Source organism: Pinus tabuliformis, chromosome 5_1 (genome assembly GCF_031772625.1).
Source record: "Pinus tabuliformis cultivar Carrire ecotype Pingquan chromosome 5_1, CPIR1, whole genome shotgun sequence".
In the NCBI taxonomy this organism is placed as follows: domain Eukaryota; kingdom Viridiplantae; phylum Streptophyta; class Pinopsida; order Pinales; family Pinaceae; genus Pinus; species Pinus tabuliformis.
In genome coordinates this window covers 107,208,033-107,218,684 of record NC_142305.1, presented here as the reverse complement: position 1 = coordinate 107,218,684, position 10,652 = coordinate 107,208,033, and positions in this window count along the sequence as shown.

Genomic DNA, 10,652 nt, shown 5'->3' with positions numbered 1-10,652 from the left:
TCGACAAACTAGCGAAAGGCACAGGTTCGTTAGATCCTTCTTCCTCATTTACATTTCATAAAGAAGAATACTCAATTAGTTGACTGCGTTTGTTGCTAAGGCACTATCACCTCTTAGAGTGGGATAGGGGCATTCTGAATTGGATACTTTTCCCAACAACAAATTGGTGACTCCACTGGGGAAGAGTAGTTAGTTTATTTGTGTTTCTATTGTTGCTCTTCTCATAAACTCAGGAGTGCCGAATCGAAATGCATTTGCAATTTTCAAATGCAAAGTAGAGATCTGCCACTCTAGTCCACTCACTAGGCCTGTTTTTATGATCTGAGAAAACTGATCCACAAGTGCTCTAACAGCCCTTTGTGATAGATCTTAGTCCTCCTTTAAATCATCCTCCTAATTGTACCTAATTAATAGCTTTGATCCGGCCAAAAACTGTAGATTTAACTGCAAATTGTGACCCAGAACCCAGAAACAACTCTCGTTTCTGCTTTAGCATAGACTTTGTGAAGAGGTTCTGCATTTCAACGCAGGTCCCGTGAAGGATACCTGTGCTGAAGTTTAGTTTCTCTGTGCTGAGGGTGCGCTGATCAGCCCTTGCCTTGTGCAGCTGTGGTTCCCTGCTTCCTTTTGCTCAGTTTTTATCTCTGGTTTTTGCAGCCTGTTATCAGTCAGTGTACCTATCTGAAACCCCTTTTCTTTGCCTCAATTTACCTCAGTTGTATAAAGAAACTGTATTTGTTCTTTGTGTATTTGTTACTGTAGGTTTTAACCCTGTACAGAAATTACCTGCATACGAATTCCTAAACAAAGAAAATAAACAATGCGAGAGCATAACCCATAAAACACATATGCACGGAGATTTTTCCCTGGATCCCAAAACCGGGACTACCAGCTTGATTTTTCATTATATTCCTTTCAATGTTACAATACATATTTATACATGCCGAAGCATCCAATACCATGGACCGAAAAACCATCACGTCCAATACCATGTGCGAAAATCATGCACAAAACCATAGGTAGGTTCGCCCAACCTAATATAGGGTCCAAAAGAAATTTTTCCCGGGGCGCTGCCCCGGACCCCGTAGAGGGGGGCTACCCGCCCCCCTCAAACACCCATTGTTTCTCTACACCAAGAGAACTTCTCAGAGCTCACAGATTTTGTCAATGCATTTGCAGTATTCTTCAAAGAGTCCACCTTTACCAGCAACACCTTTTTGTCTTCTATCATATCCCTCACAAAGTGATACTGAACATCAATGTGCTTTGTCTTTGAATGATAAGCAGGGTTCTTTGCCAAGAAAATTGCACTTTGGCTGTCACAGTCTATTCTTATAGCTCCCTGTACTAACCCCATACTTGAACACAATCTCTGCAACCAAACTGCTTCCTTGCTTGCATGAGTGGCTGCCATGTATTCTGCCTCTGTAGTTGATAGTGCCACTACAGATTGTTTCTTACTCATCCAACTGACTGCACCTCCAAATAGGTTAAACACATACCCACTTGTAGATCTTCTATGATCCAGATCTCTAGCCCAGTCTGCATCAACAAAACCATGAATATCCAACACTCTGTCCAATCCTGGTCTTCCTTGGTAGCACAAACCATAATCACTAGTGCCACGCAAATACCTGAAAACCCGCTTCACTGTTGTCCAGTGCTCCTTCCCAGGTTTTGACATAAACCTGCTCAATACTCCCACTGCATGTGCAATGTCTGGTCTAGTACAGACCATTGCATACATCAGGCTACCGACTGCACTTGCATATGGAACATGGGACATGTCCTCTTCCTCTTCTTGTGTCTTGGGACACTGTTCAGCAGATAACCTCACACCTACAGGAATAGGAACCTTCACCGGTTTACTATCCTGCATATTAAACCTCTGCAGTATTGTCTCGACATACTTCCTCTGGTTTAACCAGAGCTTCCTCTTTGCCCGATCTCTTTTAATTTCCATGCCCAAAATATAGTTTGCAGCACCAAGATCTTTCATGTCAAATTTGGAGGACAATTGGGTCTTCAAATCCTGGATAATTTCTTTGTCATTTCCAACCAGCAACATATCATCCACATACAAGACTAGATAAATAACATAGTCACCAATTAATTTAAAATACACACAATGATCTGCTTTGCTTCTGGTGAAGCCAAGTCCCCGTATAAATGTATCAAATTTCTGATACCACATCCTTGATGACTGTTTTAACCCATACAGAGACTTCTTTAACTTGCATACCAGTTCTTTGTTACCCTTCACCGCAAAGCCTTCAGGTTGCCTCATGTAGATTTCCTCTTCCAAATCCCCGTGAAGAAATGTTGTCTTCACATCCATCTGTTCTACCTCAAAATCAAAAGCAGCAGCAACAGATAAAAGTAATCTAATAGAAGCTACCTTGGCAACAGGAGAAAAAATATCACCAAAATCAATTCCCGGCACCTGGGAATAACCGTTTTGCTACCAACCGAGCTTTGTATTTCTCCACCTTTCCTTCTGCATTAGTCTTCTTCTTGAACACCCATTTGCTGCCAATGGGTTTCCTTCCAGCCGGCAACTCTACCAGATCCCAAGCCTCATTTTTGTGCAAAGATGCCATTTCATCAATCATGGCCTCTTTCCAGTGTTTTCCATCCTCTGAATCCACTGCTTCCTTCACAGTTCTGGGATCATCATCAATAATAGACAAAGCAAAATTTGAACTGAAAGCAGATGGACTATACCTTTCTGGCTGCCTTCTTTCTTGACCTGATCTTCTCACAGCCGGAGTTTGTGGCTCTTCATCTTCTGATTCCTCCTCTGCTGCAGAGTCTGATTCTTCCTCCTTTCGCAAACTCTATCTTCTCAGGTTCCTTTGGTTGGACTTCAGATTGAATAACTTCTTTTACCTCTCTGAACACCACATCTCGGCTATACACAACCTTCCGTGTGACTGGGTTCCAAAGCTTATAACCCTTTAAACCATCCTTATACCCAATAAAGATGCACTTTTCAGATTTACTATCTAACTTGGTTCGTTTCTCCTTTGGAACATGTACATATGCATCACATCCAAATACCCTCAGATGTGAAAGAGAGGGTTTCTTACCAGTCCATACTTCTTGTGGAGTCTTATCCTCCAATGCTGATGAGGGTGATCTGTTGATCAGGTAACATGCAGTATCCACCGCCTCTGCCCAGAATTCCTGTCCTAACCTGGCACCACTGAGCATGCTTCTTGCCCTTTCCATCAACGTCTTGTTCATTCTTTCTGCGACTCCATTTTGCTGAGGTGTATATGGAGTAGTCTTCTGCCGTGCTATACCACACTTCTTACAAAATTCTTCAAATTCCTTGCTGCAAAATTCTCCACCATTATCTGTCCTCAGCACCTTCATCTTCTTCTCTGTCTGATTTTCCACCAGAGCCTTAAATTCTTTAAACCTGTCAAAGACTTCAGATTTCTTCTTAAGGAAATATATCCATGTATTCCTTGAGAAGTCATCTATGAATGATACATAGTACACAGACTTACCCAGTGATGGAACCTTCACAGGTCCAAACACATCACTGTGCACAAGCTCTAATATCTGTTTCGTCCTCTTACCACCAGAGGGGAAACTCACTCGATTCTGCTTCCCATACACACAATTTTCACAGAAATCAAAATCGAGAGAGCTATCATTCATACCTTCTACCATACCTTTACCATGAAGTATTCGAAGGCCCTTCTCTCCAATATGTCCAAGCCTTTGATGCCACAACATGGTCTTCTCTCCAGAGACCACTAGATTTTCTACTCCATTTTCAGGAACCATAGAACTATTGCACCCATCAACAACAATGCTACCTTGCAGCTTGTACAGAGTTCCAATCCGAACTCCCCGCATCAATATCAGTGCTCCTCGAACCATCTTGCAGGTATCTTTCTCGAACACCGTCTTTACACCTGCATCATCCAACTTGCTTACAGAAATCCGATTTCTGGCCAATGCAGGAATATGTAGAACACCCGGAAGTGTTCTAACCCTTCCACCTTGCAACTTCAACTTTACTTTTCCCCAACCAATGATTCTAGCCTTCCTATCATCTCCTAAGAAGACATCACCACCATCGTATTTCTCATACTCGCAGAACCACTCTCTATGGGGAGTGAAGTGAAAGGATGCACCTGAGTCAATCAACCATGCCTCATGATCTACATGTGTACTTGAAGAAGCCAAGTACACATCCCCACCTTCATCTGAGGTGGTTTTCGCCTCTGCAGAAGGAGCATCATCAGATCCCTTTCCTTTATCAGGAGCTTTAGATTTACAATCCCTTCTGAAGTGCCCTTCCTTTCCACATTTCCAACACACCACCTTTGTAGGTTTTCCTGGAGATTTAGATCTCCCTCTAGATTTAGATCTCCCACTCGATGACTTATTTTTGTTTCTGTTCTGGGACCGTCCTCGTACAGACAAGGCATCACCATTATGGTTGTCCATATTCTTCCGTCTCATCTCCTCCGTCAGCAAGGCTGAGACTATTTCATCAAACTGCAAAGCAGTTGCATTGCTACCTATTGCAATAACCAGACTATCCCACGAATCTGGTAGAGAACACAATAGACTGATGCACTTATCATCATCTAAAATTTTAATATCAACAGATAATAATTGACTTACCACAGTATTAAACGCATTCAGATTCTCTGTCACCGAGTCTCCATCTTTCATCCTCAGGTTATACAGCTTTTTCCGCAGGAACAGTTTATTCACCAGAGACTTAGATTGGTACAAAGTCCCTAACTTCACCCACAAAGCCTTTGCCGTAGCTTCCCCTGATACATTCAGCAATACTGAATCTGAGACACACAATCGTATTGTGCTCTTTGCCTTCCGATCCAATTTCTTCCATTCTTCATCGGTCACTCCCGATGGTTTAGTACCCGGATCTACCGCGATCCACTGATCTTTATCGACCAACAGATCCTCCATCTTGAGTTTCCACAACTCAAAACTCTGACCATTGAACTTCTCAATCTCGATCTTTCCACTGCTCGCCATCTTCTTTCACCACCAGAATCGATCTCGCAGATCTCCCACTGAACAGGGTCTACCACAGGCCCGAGCGAAACCCCTCAGCAACAAAGGTGTCCCCTTGAAGCCAAAACAGCTCCGATACCAAATGTAGGTTTTAACCCTGTACAGAAATTACCTGCATACGAATTCTTAAACAAAGAAAATAAACAATGCGAGAGCATAACCCATAAAACACATATGCACAGAGATTTTTCCCTGGATCCCAAAACCGGGACTACTAGCTTGATTTTTCATTATATTCCTTTCAATGTTACAATACATATTTATACATGCCGAAGCATCCAATACCATGGACCGAAAAACCATCACGTCCAATACCATGTGTGAAAATCATGCACAAAACCATAGGTAGGTTTGCCCAACCTAATATAGGGTCCAAAAAAAAAATTTCCCAGGGCGCTTCCCCGGACCCCGTAGAGGGGGGCTACCCGCCCCCCTCAAACCCCCCTGTGACCCCCCCGCTGCGCAATCGGTGCAACGAAGGGGGGCTACCGCCCCCCTCTAACCCCCCCGTTTAACTACGTCGGTTAGTCGTGGAAAGAATATAACACAACCCAACAGTTACATCATTTGCAGTTTCCCATTACAAAAGTAAACTAGTCATACTGTCGCCCTTAGATCTAGACTTGTCGTAAGTGTCGTTTTGATCTTAGGAGTGAGTTTTTTTGCTGTTCATAGTTGATTTAGCTTTTACTTTTGTCGTTTGGTTTGAATTTATGCATTTCTAGTGTCGAAACAAGTAAATCATAAAGTGTCGTAATCATCTTTTTGATTTTGAAAAAGGAACTTGTTTATGTTTTCACTTGAAATCAAATTCAAATTTGTACAACAGCTTTCTTTTTAGGCATCAATATTAAGAAAGTGAAAACAAATACATGCATTTGTGCATTTGCATTTTGATAGTTTGCATGCTTTGATTTAGGAAAAGTGCATTACAGTGTGCTCTATGCTCTTTGAGAAAAGATTGTGTCTTTCTTTTCCCCTTGTAGCTAGGATTTTCATTGTTGAAAAGATATAAAAGCTTGCTTATCATCTTTAGACTGAATTTAGGAATTGTATCATACATCTCGTGGTGATCCAAAAAGGCAAACTTCTAAGAAATATCAACCTAAAATAAATTGAATGAACTTAACAACGCTTTGTAACTTAATGCACAACATAGAGGTCTAGGCTAGAGACGTGTTCCGGCGTCGTAAAACCTGGTGACTGTCGATCTCGCTGATGGTTGGGTGATTCCTCCTGAGAGACGATAGCACCAGTACGGATTGTGCTCCCACGTACCGTCGAGTATGTATTGGGAGACCCCTATAGGAATAAAACCTTTATCCTTAGGAAGCCGTGTCGGCCGCCCTACTGATCGCAATGCACTGAACACAGCATTCGGGAAGATTGACCACCCGTACCTTAAAAAGTATTCTACGGTTTTGCAAAAAGTTTGGCACACCCTCTACCTAGAACTCCAGAGCAGTTCCTTTTGGCCTTTTTCAGACTCTATAACAGAAAAATTCCATCCGAGCATTTGTCACTTCGGGCTCGTTAAAACATCGAAGGAGACTAGAGTCATCTTTAGCTTTTTCTCGACTCTTTAAAATTGAAAAAGCAAGTTGTGTCTAAAGCGTCTAAAAATTCATTTAATTCGGAAACACACTTTCCCCTTTTTGTATTTTGGTTGATCGAGTAATCCGCAATTGTGGAAGAAAGTCAATTGAAACCCCGTCGTTCGCGGAGGCTTACGAGTCAACCGTCTTTGTCTCCGGAATCGAAAACAGTACGGACAAAGTGAACTCGTTTAACCGGTTCGAAATCTCCTATCAAAGTTAGAACAAGTGTTCCAACAACATCTGAGATTCCGGTTACTCCAAACATTTCTGGAAACCCTTCCTCTACAGAAGAAGTTCAACAGCCACAGAGGGACAGTGATACTGATCCTAGTCTGAGAGCAAACACTTGTGTTACTGAACCAGTTCCATCTGTAACCGGTTCAGAGAGTCTTGTTCCTCAAACATCTGTCGCTGTTGATTCAACCCCTTCTTCGGCACCAGAAATATTTTACGGACCTGATGGTCTTCCCCTTCCACCTGGTTTGATTGCGATAGAGGAAATTGTAGAAGATCCGCAAGCATGTACTCCAACACATTTTGGAGTCGGGGTCACTCTATTTCCTTCGACATCAGAAGTTAGTCTACCACCAGTGGAAGTTCCTATAGAATCGCTAGGTAATCTTTTGGATAGAATCAAAATGTCTGAACAACCGTCAACATCTAGGACTATGTCGAATGACACAGCAACAGCAGAACTCCCTTTCGTCACTCCGACAATGTTTGTCGGCATACCATCTGTCCCGACTAGCTCACAACCGCTAGAAGGAGTCCACCCAGGGACTATTTCGACAATGTGGTCCATTCCTGTTTGTTCCTCTGGAATAATATCTGGCAACTCTTATGTTGAGACTCGCCAAATTGATCCATTTGGAGTTCAATTTGGGCAATCCAGTCCCCAAGGGCAGACAATCCCCTTGAGTTTCGGATTGCCACCGTATGGGGGGCAGTATGCCCTTTCGTTACCCCTTCCGGGAGGATATCCATATGGGAGTTCACAACAATATTCAGGTTATACTGGAGTTACATCAAGTGGTTGGGTACCTATACTACCCCAACAACCAAGGGTTGTGTATTCTATGCAACAATGTGTACCTATGTCGAACATCCCGACTACACCAGCTATTGTGACAGTGTCGCAAGTTCAAACGTTGCCTGTTGTATGTCAACCTCAGATCTCTCAGGTTGTAATGCAACAGCCCCTTGACCCTGTGACTCAACCACAATCGTCGAATGGTGGGGCGACACAGGTCCAAACGGGTACAATTACCCCACACCTTGGTCCAACAGTTAGTATAGCGCAACAGAACATGGCTTCGCAACCATGGCTGGTGCAATATCAACAACCACAATTCCAACAAGTATACCAAGGTTCTGAGCAGTAGATCTTTGCAAACAGTGGACAACCGTACATTCAAAACGGTCAAAATCAACCACTTTACGGTGGTCATGTCCACCAACCGTATCAGTCATACCAGCATCAATTACATTATGCTGGTATGCAAAGGCCAACTGCTCAGGCAATTCCATCGTATCCTGGGTATGCTTCACCTAACCTGAATCAACAGTTACCATTCGTGGCAACTTTAGAGTTACCCGATTTACACCGGTTAACAAGCGATCCAATTGCTTACGCCCCTTGGTGGCCATTCCTCACAAACTTCCTTCAGATATTCCTAAATTCAATGGAAATCCAGGAGAAGACCCATCGAATCACGTGATGACATTTCATCTATGGTGTTCATCAAACACCCTAAACGATGATTCGATAAGGCTTCACCTTTTTCAGAGGACGTTAACGGGTCCAGCGGCAAAATGGTATATTGAATTGCCTAGAGCTTCGTTCGACAATTTCAGCACCTTAGCCACGACTTTCTTAACCCATTTTCAATTACCGATAAGGTATGAAACGGGAACAGAAATCTTAACCAACTTCAAACAGACAATGGCCACTCACATATCTGATCATATACATGAGTGGCGACGTCGTCGTAGGATGGTAAAAACGTACGTTCCCAATCAGCTATTAGTTGAATGGTTTATCAAGTTGTTACTTCCTGCCATAACGGAAGATGTGGCGAAAGGGGGAGTCGTAACAGAAGAACAAGTTATCGCTCGTGCGCAATATCTAGACTTGGTCTATACTCAGTCTGGCACGCTCTACAACAAAATACCTGACGCCCCTAGACCGGAATTCTCAATTCCTCCTCCTCCTAAATCAAACAATGACTCTCATGCAGGTGATGGTGTGATTGGCACGACAAACGCGAAATCAACAAAGGCCAACTCCAAGAAGGCCCGTAAGATTTTAGATCAAAATGCAAAAGACGAAATTCTTGCTTCGGAAGTAAATGTCGTATCAGCAGATAAAGGCAAAGAAACCAAACAACCAGGAAGCAAGAAGAAACAAAAGAAAGGGAAGAAGAAGAAACAAGGAGAGTCATCTCCTGAAAAAACTTCTTCAAACCCTCCTGGAAATAGGAAACTACCCCCCTCAGGGTCTCAGATATGTGATGAGGATCATTGGACCTCACAATGTCCATACAAAGCTAAGCTTAAAAGGTTCTTTAAGAGTTTGCAAACCTCAGCAGTTTTAACTGATCTGTTTCCAAATCCAGGAAAAAATCTGGTTGAAAGTGGAAATGCTTCCCCGTCGCAAGTGCTAATGTTGTCGATTTCGAAGTAGTAAAATGATGCTTTGATTTCGACAAGGAACAAAGATTACGGGAATCCGCATCTGTCGAACGGAAAGGATAAAGATCAACCAAGCAGTTCGAAAACAACTTCGACAGAAGTTGTACCACCCATCATTCCTGAATTAACAATAAAACTGCCAAAGGGAGTAGTACACAAGTCGACATTTAATCCTCGCGCCAGAGCAGCGCAGCATTATAACATAGTGGAAGATTTGGCCCAATCTCCATCCGCTATGTCGACTCTTGAAGTACTACAAAATTGCCCCTCCCAAGAGCAAGCTTTATTATCAGCAATAGGAGGGATTGGCCCAATGGATTCCAATCTTGTGGCTTTTTATCATAAAGGATATGACCCTCAGTTACCAGCTCAACTAGCTTTCCTTATTCAAGTGAAAGCCCTCAACCAAATTGTTCATCGAACAATTATTGATGAGGGGGCATCTACGTGTATTATGTCGATGAGTTGCTGGAAAAATTTAGGCTCACCACCCTTGTCGAGATAGTCAACGACGTTGAAAGCATTTGATGGACGATCATACACTCCATACGGGATTTTAAGTAACTTGCAAGTTGAACTAGGGGGCAAAACAGTAGGAATTGATGTTGAGGTAATTGATGGAAACCTCGATTACAACATCCTACTGGGAAGGCCCTGGATATATGCCATGGCTGCAATTGTGTCGACCTACTTCAGGAAGATTGCATTTCCCTTTCAAGGAGGAATTACAGTCGTCGACCAACAAACTTTCCTCCCCGACAGTTCACAAGTTACGGGAAGCATTCCAATGATCCATGGAAGCAATCATTCGCTTCAAAATATTGGAGTAGGTCTCCTAAAAGACCCTGCCTTAATGGGTACTTTTGCCCTACTGCCTGCGAGTAGTCTGGCGGAAGTGGCCACAGTGGAAACCTACAATATGAAATCTTCTATATCTAATGGATTCCAAAGATTCCTGAACATTTTGTCAGCATGGATCATCGCCATTTTAGAAATATTGTAGCAATCAATTTTCTTGGCTTGGGGGGCAACCCCAAATCAACGCTCATCAAGCGTTTGGATAGATAGGTCCAAAGAATATGGTACCCCTTCAGATCCTTGGTCGCAAGTACATGTCACTGACAAAGGAATTGTCCAATCAATGGTAATTGACGGGGCACCATGGAATGATTCCCACCATCGTTCCCTTCTCCTGAATTGTGGAAAAGATACTCAAGATGACCTTTATCATCCTTCAGTTTCCGATTTTCTATCAAATACTGTACATACAGTGGGCTCTGAGGATAGTTCTTATCT